At 42.1% G+C, this 13,332-nt stretch overlaps 1 protein-coding gene across 2 annotated transcripts in view; it reads left to right on the plus strand.

Moving 5' to 3' along the window:
- PARD3B (par-3 family cell polarity regulator beta) overlaps positions 1 to 13,332 on the plus strand; it is a 539,269-nt gene that overhangs the window by 360,771 nt on the left and 165,166 nt on the right. The window lies entirely within an intron of this gene.

Raw genomic sequence — 13,332 nt, forward strand, 5'->3', positions numbered from 1 at the left:
CACCTTTCTGACCTGGAAATGTTTGAGACTGAAATGGAGAACAGCAGGTGTGCTTAGAAGCTGATGAACCTAGATGATATTTTTAACTCGCGTATTTGATTCTTATCCCACAATTAACGAGAGCTGAAACATCACCATTTTCCACTGGGCAATTTCATATCCTTTTAATTCTGTTGTAAGGGGGTGGGGGTGGGGGAATGCTTATCCAGTGAACTCCCAAAGGATGACTTGAGATAAGCAGGCTATTTCTGTTTTCTCTGTCATATCTACATAACCTCACTGTCAAGCTCACATTGCTTGGAGCAGTGGTAGCTAGCAACTGCGTCACAAGTCCATTGCAACGTGTAAGAATGCTTCATACTAGCAGATGCATGCAGTTCCACAGTTCCCCCCCCCTCTAATCTGATGAGCTAAGCAACTTGAGAAAGGATTGAATTCATGCTCCTTTGGGAGGAAGAACAGGGTCTAAATGTAAATGCAATTCAGTAAATGTAAACGAGTAAATGTAATGGTCCGTATAGTTAAAACTATAGTTTTCCCAGTAGTGATGTATGGAAGTGAGAGCTGGACCATAAAGAAGGCTGATCGCCAAAGAATTGATGCTTTTGAATTATGGTGCTGGAGGAGACTCTTGAGAGTCCCATGGACTGCAAGAAGATCCAACCTATCCATTCTGAAAGAAATCAGCCCTGAGTGCTCACTGGAAGGACAGATCCTGAAGCTGAGACTCCAATATTTTGGCCACCTCATGAGAAGAGAAGACTCCCTGGAAAAGACCCTGATGTTGGGAAAAATGGAGGGCACAAGGAGAAAGGGACAACAGAAGACGAGATGGTTGGACAGTGTTCTCGAAGCTACCAACATGAGTCCGACCAAACTGCGGGAGGCAGTGGAAGACAGGAGTGCCTGGCGTGCTCTGGTCCGTGGGGGTCACAAAGTGTCGGACACAACTAAATGACTAAACAACAACAAGGGGTCACGAAGTGTCGGACACGACCAAATGACTAAACAACAACAAACAAGTAAATAACTGGCTTCAAACCCACGCTGTCTGTGACCACCTGTCCTACTGGTTGGGCAGTCAGTGATTATTTTATGCTGACTGTGTTTTTGGATGGAAGGATGGATGGATGGATAAGATGAGTGATAGCTTGTTTGCAGGTACAAATCACCTGTATGATGCTTCATTCATCAAATGATGAACATGTATGTACAGTATGAACTGGTCCCTAGGAAAGACAAGTCTGAAGTAACTCAGGAGCCTAGTTTGGGCTGGTAAAAATAATTTATTGCTCAGCCCTTGGAAAGGTAGCAGATGTTATTAACAACAATAAAAAGGGAAAGCTGCCTACCTTGTGACATATTACTGGAAGGGGTGAAATTGCAAGAGAGTTTGAAAGATAAGCTCCAAGTTATCCAGTTGAGTGGAACTTTAGTGCTTTATGTTGTTATTGACTGCTACCTAATGATAGCTTACATAGACAGTAAAGATGAGTTTTATAACTCTGTCCCCAGATTCACTAATCCCATAATGTATAATGTAATTCAGGCCTAAGATTTTAATGCATGTATTGGCAACGGCGACTGCACAGCGAGTCGGTGCCATAGATCTTGCTGCCACTATGACTTCACTAGCTGCATACTTTGTCTTGCCTTCCAAATGGACGAAAGCTTCAGGAAAGATTTACTAGAATGTAGACTCTGCACATTCCTTGCTAGGAGAGAAATTAATTCATAGTGAAACGTAACAATTGACGGGCCCGGAGTCGAAAGGCGTATTGTATGTGGTGTGCAAAAGCCACAGGTACAAACAACTTGGCCTTGTAGGAGATCTTAATTGCTCCCCTAATTCGCTATCATTGGTAAAAGTTTGCTAGCCTCCTACTGCTCACTTTCCATGCCTGGTAACATGACAGATTTTGTTGGTATTGGTGGTGAAGGGAAACAGGGAGAGAATTGGGCCAAGCCCAAGCACTCTGGCCTAACTTGGTGCTGCTTTTCAGAAGAAAGATTCTGATGCACTACCCTCCTTCCACCCAACACTGAGGCCTCCGTTAACCAAGGGCTGGTAGAATAGGCCAATGTAGGGTTTTGTTTTGTTTTTGTGGGTGTCACAGGTTCATATATTCCAGTTGTTTTGGCTTGCTGTGGCCCATGCACAGTTTCACATGTGGTGCACGTCAGATGAAAAAAACAAAACAAACCTGGGTTCCTACAGTACTACTGCATAAAAACTGCATTTCTGATGGAAAATGCAAGTGCTGTCCATTCCGGGGAGAGAAGCCTCACGGAGCCAGCTGCTCTTTGGATGGTAAGAGCCAAGCCCAACCAGTCAGATAAGAATTGGCCAGTCTAGCCAGCCATTGAGACTGGAGAGATAAAGATTGCCTTGGTCTAATGCAGGCTTCCTCAACCTTGGCCCTCCAGATGTTTTGAGACTACAATTCCCACCATCCCTGACCACTGGTCCTGCTAGCTAGGGATCATGGAAGTTGTAGGCCAAAAACATCTGGAGGGCGGCAGGTTGAGGAAGCCTGGTCTAACGCGTAACACCAGACAAGGGTAAAAATACCCAACATGCTCTCTTCTTTGCCCACCAAGTAACTCAAGTTGTGTTGAGAGATGTCTGCAAAGAGAGAATGGGCCAACCTGTCTGATCAGCCTGACCTCCTTCCTGGCTTGGTTGTCAAGAAAAAAAGAGCGAAATCATCTCAGAGAAGTGAGAGAGAAAGCTTGCTCTCACATGAAGCAATTCCTTCTGTGAAGCAAATGTCTCCAACACACAAAGTGGAGAGGATCATGCTGAAAGCGGCCATCTCTGTTCCGACTGGGCTCAGCTGATGGGAACAGTTCTGCGATAGATGTCTCCAGAAAATCTTCTGTTGTCACAGAGGCTGACGAGTGAGCTCTTCAAAATGATTTTAGTTAAGGAAGCACAATGTCCTCTGTAAGTGTAGATTGGCTAGCATGGCTGTCAAGTGTCTTTCCAACAGTAAATGGGGTGTTCTGACACCTGGCAAGGATGATCGCAGTCATGTAGCCCAATCAGCCAAGAATGTGCAGATGTCAAGTCTTACCGGGGGGGGGGGAATCCACATACAGTACAATACAGTGGTGCCTCGCTTAACGAATGCCCTGCTTAATGAAATTTCCGCTTAATGAAAGGATTTTTTGAGCTGAGGTTGCCTCGCTAGACGAATTCATTTCATGAAAAATTTGTCTAGTGAATCGCGGTTTCCCATAGGAATGCATTGAAATTCAATTAATGCGTTCCTATGGGCAAAAAATAATAATAAATAAAAATCAATGCATTCCTATGGGATTTGCTAGACGAATTTTTCGTTATAAGAAAAGACCCGTGGAACGAATTAAATTCGTCTAGTGAGGCACCACTGTAAGTCTTAGAAAAGGCCTGTGCTAAATTGCTTTTAAAATTGTTTAAATACCTGACCACCACTTATGTGTGTATCATTTAGATTTTCTTATTCACATCTCTACAGCATGGGCACAATGTTTTCCTACACCTTCCTGTTTTTAAGTGTCTTTGGAGCTGTGGTTGGACCTGAATTTCTTTTCAGCTGAAGCTCAAATGTGCAGATTTCTTCCCCTCCTCACCACCTGCACTGACGGCTTGTGCGTTGGAGGTTCCTGTGGAGATGCTGGCACAGAGAGTGTAGTCCACATTGTAAACATAGCTGAGCTGCACCCCTTTGAAGCTTCTGGTAAATGTTCAGTGCCTTTCATGCCTGGAAGAAGCTGCTCGTCTATGAGTGGCAATAGCCGGACAAAACCAGTCAGGTGGCAAGTGGCGATCCCCAAACTTTGGCCCTCCAGATGTTTTGGACTATAATTCCCATCTTCCCCAACCACTGGTCCTGTTAGCTAGGGATCATGGGAGTTGGAGGCCAAAACATCTGGAGGGCCACAGTTTGGGGATGCCTGGGCTAGCAATTTAGACAGGAGTGATGCAGGTGGCACTGTGGTCTAAACCACAGAGCCTAGGGCTTGCCGATCAGAAGGTTGGCGGTTCAAATCCCTGCGACAGGGTGAGCTCCCATTGCTCGGTCCCAGCTCCTGCCAACCGAGCAGTTCGAAAGCACGCCAAAATGCAAGTAGATAAATAGCGGGAAGGTAAATGGCGTTTCCATGCGCTGCTCTGGTTTCGCCAGAAGCGGCTTAGTTATGCTGGCCACATGACCCGGAAAAACTGTCTGTGGACAAAAGTCTGCTCCCTCGTCGGCCAGTAAAGTGAGATGAGCGCCACAACCCCAGAGTCGTCCGTGACTGGACTTAACGGACAGGGGTCCCTTTACCTAGCCATTTAGACACGAGAATATTCGTTGGTCCAGCCAACAATGTACTAAAGCTGTAGGTGAAAGTCACTCTTGACACATCAGTGAGGTGACCCAAAACTAAAGATCACTTCTCTTTAAGGAGGCCACTGCTGTTCTTCATTTCCCAGGGATACAGTTTTCGCAGAGAGCAAATTACTAGTCCTTCGTAATCCGAGCTATTGTCTCATCAGAGTGAATCTGTTTTATGGTACGCATGAAGTCACTGTGTAGATCCTGCTTTTCAAAATTTGGCTAGACCAGCTTCAAAGCCTTAAAGTCTATCCATAAAAGGAAAACATTGTTTTCAGTGTATTTTCTTTTTAATTGAGATGATTCAGTTTTAAACCACTACAGATTAAATTTTCAGTATGGGAAGAGGCAGGCTTCCTTTTCTGAAATGAAAAGTGTCTCCCTCCCTCATACCGGTGAGGCTACTCATGTTGCTTCTTAAAACTCTTGTCTTTGAAGATCTATCTAAAGTAAACCAGATGTATTGAGTATCTTGTGCTGTGTGATAATTTGTCCTCTTTTATGAAACTGAATTTAATATTAATATCTGCTGAAAGAGAGCTGTTTTCTTGATTATTTACCTGTTTCTCCTAAGTATCCCTACTGAGATTCTTATTTTCAGGAGATCCTTACATCTTTCTGCTGATAAATAAATATAGATACACACACCAAAAATGTGTGTGTGTGTAATAATTTATTGTATTTTTCATAAAAGTTCATTGTAGAACATAAACTGTAAATATAAAGGGCCCATCTCCTTCTCCTGTCCCCAGCAGCCCCTGCCCCCGCTCCCTCAAAATGACCTCCAGAAGGTTGGGGGGGCCCTCTGGAGCAGATGGGGGGGCTACTGGGGAAGAGAGGGAACAAAAGTCCCATTGAACCAAGGGAGCTCCACAGGCACAGCCTTGGATACAGTTAAATCTTGATGCTGGTTCCTTTGTGATGGGAGCTTATTAATAAAAACACTTGCGCCTCTGGTTTTCTCACTGGAGAAAATAAATGTATAAGGAGAAAAATAAGAAGTTGAATGTATACCTGGCTCTTATTTTCAGCAGCCGGCAAGGACAGAATATTTAAGCAAGTGAATCTCAGACTTAGGACCTTGCAAATGACTTCAGGTTTGTGGTTTACTTCTAGGAAGCCTTCCAGTACTGTAGAATTGTTCTCCCCTGTCTTATCAGCCCTGAGCCTTGCCGCATGTTAATACTCTTTAAATCAATACATATGTTTTTGGAAAGTGCAATTTAATATTGCAGCTCTGAGCATGCTGCACAAGCTACATTCATCCCACAGAAGAAGGGGGAAAACATTTTTATTCATGTGTATGGGGAGAGAGAGAAACTGATTTACTATGGCTTACTGGGACCATGCAAGCTTCTGGGCAATGTTGCTTCACATCCACTTCCATAGAATCATAGAATTGTAGAGTCAGAAAGGGCTGTGAGGGTCATTTCATCCAACCCCCTGCAATGCAGGAATCTTTCGCCCAATATTATCCTGCCTTGTTTGTTTGTTTGTTTGTTACTCCTGTGCCAATCTTGGCTACATTTCAGGGTTAGTGAAGAGAGAGCTTAATCATAAGTCTGGGTTCAGACGTTGTTGTTGTTTAGTTGTTTAGTCGTGTCCGACTCTTCGTGAACCCATGGACCATAGCACGCCAGGCATTCCTGTCTTCCACTGCCTCCCGCAGTTTGGTCAGACTCATGTTGGTGGCTTCGAGAACACTGTCCAACCATCTCGTCCTCTGTTGTCCCCTTCTCCTTGTGCCCTCAATCTTTCCCAACATCAGGGTCTTTTCCAAGGATTCTTCTCCTCTCACGAGGTGGCCAAAGTATTGGAGCCTCAGCTTCGGGATCTGTCCTTCCAGGGAGCACTCAGGGCTGAATGGATAGGTTTGATCTTCTTGCAGTCCAAGGTTGTTGATATTTCTTCCGGCAATCTTAATTCTGGTCTGGGATTCATCTTGGCTTAGCTCAATGGGGCATGGGAATAAATAAGACCAGGGAGGAGCAAAGTGGATTTCAGCTCTTCTCTAAGAGCCCGAACATCTACGTGGTCCCAGTAAGACACAGTTTGGATTATTGTGACCTTTGAACCAGGCCTGTATATTTGAAGGAATGCTGGAGGCTTGAATATCTATTTCTAGCCTATGCAATGTTTCATCTTTTTTCTTTTCTTTTTCAAGTGATAGTGGATATCAACGTTAAGGCAGATTGTCCCTCAGGTTGTGCCCGAAATGGATACCAGAAATAGATTATTATTATTATTGTTTCTAAAATAACATTAAATAGTAATTGTATCGATAGATATAGAAAGATATTATACTAGAAAATCTTATTGAATTCCAAATAAAACATAGCTAATGTTATTATAACCACAACCCAACGTTAGAACGTGTGTATCTGTGTTGAATCTCCTATACATTTTGCATTGTATTTGGTAAGAGTTAATTCAACACAGCATTTCTGTTCATTGAATATTCCTGACTTAGCAGCACCACTAGGTTCTGTGGTTTAGACAAAATAAAGTTTTGGATGAGATCCCAGTTTTAATAGTCCCAATTTATTATAACCATTGAACTCTGATCAGATCACAGATTGGATGAGGTCCCAGTTTTTTAAATGTCCCAATTTACTGCTGCCTCAGAACCCTGATGAGAATACATATTTGATTAAGGTTGGGATATATATATATATATATATATATATATATATATATATATATTATATCAGTTAATTACTTTTAGATTCTTATTAGATCATAGCAGCATAGCTATGGTATGTCTAATTTATGGGGAAAATATACTGGCTGGTGTTGTGCTAGACAAGGTTGCCATTCTATTTTATGCTGACTACATGGAGTTATCAGATTTCTGGTTTCCAAAGAAACAGCAAAAACACAAGACAAAAGGGTAGGATAGTATACACACCAAAGCATGGAACAGCAGTTTCACTTCTCCACTGGCCATTTAAGGAATATGGTTGACATACAGTTTGGCATAGCTGCCAAGTACCCCGTTTTCCCCAGGAAACCTCCGTTTTTACTTACCTTTTCCCGGCGGTCCCCCGTATCACCTCGTCTCCCGTTTTTCTCTGTTATATTCTTCTGCCGGCGCCCTTTTTTCTGATTTGCCCATCTATGGGCACCAAAAATTGCCGCCAGCTTCGAAAGTCACGTCTACGCATGTCTGGAAGTGCGTAGACGCGACTTCCGGTGTCGTCGTCGGCCATTTTTGGTGCCCATAGATGGGCAGAGCGACACCAGAAGTTGCGCCTACGCACTTCCGGACATGCATAGACGCGACTTTCGAAGCCAGCGGCGGCCATTTTTAGTGCCCATAGATGGGCAAAGCGACACCAGAAGTTGCGTCTACGCAACTTCCGGTGTCACGCGGCTGCAGTTCGGGACTTGGCAGGTATGCAGTTTGGTATCTTTCCACCCAGAGAGTGTGACACAGCATTTAGGATAAAGTAGTAACTTCTGGGCTGACTAAAATAGACCTGAAACTTGACAGCCATGCTGCACTGCTCTTGACAAATTGTACTTTTGAGTAATTCAAAAATGGAAAACTTATGTGTTTCTTCCAATTTTCAATATTCACAGATGTTCCATTCAGTGCATTTTCACTGCTTCATTTGTGACTACACCACACTTTCTGATATGGCTTAATCTGCTCCTGCTAAACCAGGAAATGCTTGCAACAATTGCTAAGACAGTTGTGCTTGCACCTGAATTGAATTTCAGCAGATGTGTGTGCAACAGATCACTTTTCTACCGATTTTCTACTTGTCAGACATCTTCCTTGATCAAACTCTCACTGGTCATCTTTTGAAAATAAATAATGATGATTTAAAGTAATTGTAAACCTAACAAAAAAGGGCTTTCCAAGTCTTGCAGAAGTCTTCTCTTTATCGCTCGCTCTGTTGGTGCTCCTTTCCCGGCGAAAAATGTTTTGCAGTATTGGGAGGGATATCACACTGTGTGTTTAGCTGGTGATAAATCTTTTATACTGTTGCAGTACAGAACAGTGTGCTTTCAGCCTTCTGTTTTTGTACTCTTACTCCTCTAGCCTCACAGCGAATGTCTATTGGGTCAGTTCACCACAAATCAAGTTTCTCATACATCTTCGGTGGGGATGGAAATAGAGGGTTTTCGTACCTGGATGCACATCTTTTCTTTTCTTTTTTGTTGTTGTTTGTTTGTTTTGTGGCTTATAAACCACAGAGGTACCTTGGTGCCCATACAGTGGAACCTCGGTTTATGAACACCTCGGTTTACGAATTTTCAGTTTACGAACCCATCTGGAACGGATTAATTCACTTTCCATTACTTTCAATGAGAAAGTTCGCTTCAGTTTATGAACGCTCCAGTTTATGAACAGACTTCCGGAACCAATTACACCCATGCTTTGGGTTAAGTACGCTTCAGGTTGAGTACTCTGCGGACCCGCCTGGAACGGATTAATCCACTTTCCATTACTTTCAATGGGAAAGTTCGCTTCAGTTTATGAACGCTTCAGTTTAAGTACTCCACGAACCGTCTGGAACAGATTAATCCACTTTCCATTACTTTCAATGGGAAAGTTCGCTTCAGTTTATGAACAGACATCCGGAACCAATTGTGTTCATAAACCGAGGTACCACTGTATTATTATTTTTGGAACTGCCTCAAACCATAGTTTTACTGCCACAGCCCAAAATTCAGCCTGTTGTAGCCACAACTGAATTCTCAGATACGATTTCCCTCCTTCCTCCATATTTTCATTAACAAATGACAGCTTACTATATATATATATATATTTAACAACTTGATGAAAAAGATGAAAATTGAAATGGTGTCTATCCTCTGTAACCTGGAAGTTACCTATATTTTCTGCACCACCCATTAACGAAAAGCTCTCCAAGCAGTTCACAAATAGAAGAGTTCACCATGAAGCGTAAGGAGAAGAAACTAAACCTTCAACAGCTAAATACTTGCTGCTTCGTGCTCTATAGTTTACATTGGTCAATAATTTTGTGGTGATAAGCACATAGTTTACGTTATTGAGTCAGGCCTGAAAGACTACATGCATCATTGTGAATCATTGCACAGTGTATAGAGAATGAAAGTCAAGAGGTTGTCGTAAGTCAGAGGTTGTCGGGATCAGCCAGGACTTGGGCTAAGCACATTGTCATATGTGTACTAGCCTTCCTTGTGGTGAAACAGTTAAGGTTTGAGGGGAGATGGGGATAGGGAAAAGGGGGAAGGGGTAGCACAGTGGTACCTCGCAAGACAAATGCCCTGCAAGACGAATTTTTCGCAAGACGAAGGCATCTTGCGATCTGATGGTGACTCGCAAGACAAATTCGTTTTGCAAAAAAATTGTCTTGCGAATCACAGTTTCCCATAGGAATGCATTAAAATTCAATTAATTCATTCCCATGGACCAGAAATAACTTTCAATGCATTCCTATGGGAAACCGATTCACAAGATGAATTTTTCGCAAAACGAATTGACTCACGGAACGAATTAAATTCGTCTTGCGAGGCACCACTGTAATTCCTTCCTAGGCAATAGCATGGCTGCCTCTCACACCATTGTTAAAAACAAAACAAAAGAACCATTTTTTGGTCTTATTTTGACTGTAAACGCTTTGCCTGTGCAAAAGACAAAATCTGAATTTGTCTGCACATGCCTTTCCCTGATTTCCAGAGTGGTTTTATTTATCTTTTGACAGCTGCCTCCTTTTCTATCCGATGCTCTCCTGCGTTCCTCTTCTAACAGCAGACTCCTCTTCTGGGTCCCCTGCCTGTGATAGGCTTGGACTCCTGGTTGACTTCCTTGGGTTTCTTTTATCCAACTGCTTCCTAATTTTAAACTAAGCTGCCCTGTGGGATTTGCCTCCATATTTCAGCCCATTTCCACTCCCACTCCTGCGCAGGACCAACCATACTTTCAGCCCATAGCCTGCTGTTGACAGGGTTTTAGTTACTCCATCGCTGTTGCTGGGATTACGGCCACACGAAAACACATTATAAATTGGCAGCCTGCCACCATCTGCTGTTTTGTTCTTGTATTTTTTTATTTTTTAAAAAAGTCTAAAGCAGCGGGACTCTTGAGATTTTTATTTTATTTTATTTTTTTGTATAGTTGTGTTGGTTTAAGCATCCATCTGCTGACTCTTCAGGTTCCAACTTCTAACCACATATCATCACCATGAAACACAAACCTTATCACAATGAGCTGTAGTGCATTTCATTAATAAGTCTGACCAGAAGGATGAAGGCACTAATGAAGTAGAAAATGAGCCAGTCAGATTTTTCCCAGATCAGATAATGCAGGTAAGAAGAAGAAGAACAAAGATTTTAAATAAAAATGGCAATGTTTCTAGGGATTATTATTTTTCCTAGATAACATAGATTATAGGTAGCGGGGCTTGGAGCTTGCTTGATTACTGCAGACCCATTCTAAGAACAAATTATTCCTGTAGATATATAGAGATAGCCAAGCTTCATCTTTTGCTGCTCAGCAAAGACGCAAAATGGAATCCACCCAGCATAGCTTTTCCTGATGGAAGGGAACTTTTACAGTGGTACCTCGGTTTATGAACACAATTGGTTGCGGAAGTCTGTTCATAAACTGAAGCGTTCATAAACTGAAGCGAACTTTCCCATTGAAAGTAATGGAAAGTGGATTAATCCGTTCCAGACGGGTCTGCGGAGTACTCAACGTGAAGCGTACTTAACCCGAAGCATTGGTGTAATTTGTTCCAGAAGTCTGTTCATAAACTGAAGCGTTCATAAACTGAAGCGAACTTTCCCATTGAAAATAATGGAAAGTGAATTAATCCGTTCCTGATGGGTCCGCGGCGTTCGCAAACCGAAAATTCATAAACCGAGTTGTTCATAAAGCGAGGTTCCACTGTAAAGGCTTTGGCTGCGTTTGTATAGGAAAGCTTAGTGGAGAATTTAAAAATGAGAGAGAGCTCCCACGGTTTGGTCCGAGCTCCTGCCAACCCAGCAGTTCGAAAGCGTGTAAAGGTGCAAGTAGATAAATAGGTATTGCCCCAGTGGGAAGGTAAACAGTGTTTCTGTGCGCTGCTCTGGTTTTGTCAGAAGCAGCTTAGTCATGCTGGCCACATGACCCGGAAAAACTATCTGCAGACAAACACCGGCTCCCTCGGCCTGTAAAGCAAGATGAGCGCCGCAAGCCCAGAGTCGTCTGCGACTGGACTTAACTGTCAGGGGTCCTTTACCTTTTTAGGGAAAGTGAAGGCTGCTCTCTGACTCTTCCCTATTTTTTGTCCTGTGGCTCTTTTACCCTCAGGAAGAACCTTGCAATTACACTGAGTGATAGCAATTGTGATCCATATCTTGCATTCTCTGTGTTTTTATTCCCATCATCTTGGCTGATGAGTTGCTGGCTATGCATCTATGCCTGCCATTTGACAAAATTTGTCCCGTGGACGCAGTTGATCAAACCCCAAGGTTGTTATGGCAACTCCAAAGCCTGGTTTGCCATTGATGTGGCAGGCTTTTGTAAGAAGAGTAACTTGTATATGTACTCTGATTGCTAGAAATAATAGCAAGTTTCCATTTTCTACATTATGCTTTGAACTATTGTGCCCAAATGTGTTTCAGAAACAAGTCCAATGGGAGGAACAACTTGTGCCTTAGAAAAGCAAAGTTTGGGGAAGAAATGAAAGATTTTCTGCCGAGTGTCTCCTGTGAGTTCTAGACAGGGTGGATAAAAATCAATGATTTTTTTTAAAAAATGTTTTTTTTAAAAAAAAAAACAACATACCGGTATATTTTTATTTAAATCGGATTTTTTAAAATTTAAATCGGATTTTTAAACTAAAATGCTTTTGGAGGGAAAATATTTCTAAAGATAGTTTTCTATTTAAGTTACATTATAGTCCAAAGGCTATTAATCAGGAAGTAAGGATTTATTTTAAGTTTTTCATGTGTGCTAAAACTTAGTCTAAGATTTTTTTTAAAAAAAACTGTTTAACCACATCAGTTAACAAATATGGATACATATGCTATAATGTTATTGTTTGGTTAAATAAATTGTTTAAATTGTTATGAGGGAAATGATTATTTTTCTCCTTCCAATAAAGTACAGCAGAAAGGTTGTCCAAATATAAACAGTTAACTTAATTAAACCCCACAGTAATTTCATAATTATCTGTCTATGTGTTTCTAATAGTATAACCAAATCAGTAATTTTTGATATAACTGTAAAAACTACTGGTACTCTGAAAATTTATTATTCCTAAAATGAAACCTTCATCTGGTTGTAAATATTAAGATTACACCAGCAAGAATGAGTCTTTCTTTAAAAAAAATTAAATCAAGTCTTACTGACTAGTGATTTAACGTAAATTGTGATTTAAATTGATTTGATTTAAAGCAAATGCACCCTGGTTCTAGACACTTCAGAGTTCTCGTCTCCTTGCTGGTGGTTCTGTCTACCAGCTCAGGCATGAAAACAAAGCCATTAGGAAAGCCCCTCTCCCCTTTCTTGTGATGTAGCCTCCTTAATTCCCCTCTTTGCCCTGAGACTTGAAGAAAATTCAGTATTAAACAGCAGAATTGAAGGAAGTTGCTTTTGATCCTCCCAGTGCCCCCTAGGACAGGTTGGTCTTAAAGAAACTCACCTGCATTCTCCAGGCATTAGGCCAGGGGTCAGCAAACTTTTTCAGCAGGGGTCCAGTCCACTGTCCTTCAGACCTTGTGGGGGACCAGACTATATTCTGAAACAAAAATGAAGGCTTTCCCTATGCCCCACAAATAACCCAGAGGTGCATTTTCAATAGAAGCACACATTCTACTCATGTAAATACACCAGGCAGGCCCCACAAAGAACCCAGAGATGCATTTTAAATAGAAGGACACATTCTACCCGTGTAAAAACACGCTGATTCCCAGACTGTCCGCGGGCCGGATTGAGAAGGCGACTGGGCCGCATCCGGCCCACGGGCCTTAGTTTGCCTACCCCTGCATT

Source organism: Zootoca vivipara, chromosome 1 (assembly GCF_963506605.1).
Source record: "Zootoca vivipara chromosome 1, rZooViv1.1, whole genome shotgun sequence".
In the NCBI taxonomy this organism is placed as follows: Eukaryota; Metazoa; Chordata; class Lepidosauria; order Squamata; family Lacertidae; genus Zootoca; species Zootoca vivipara.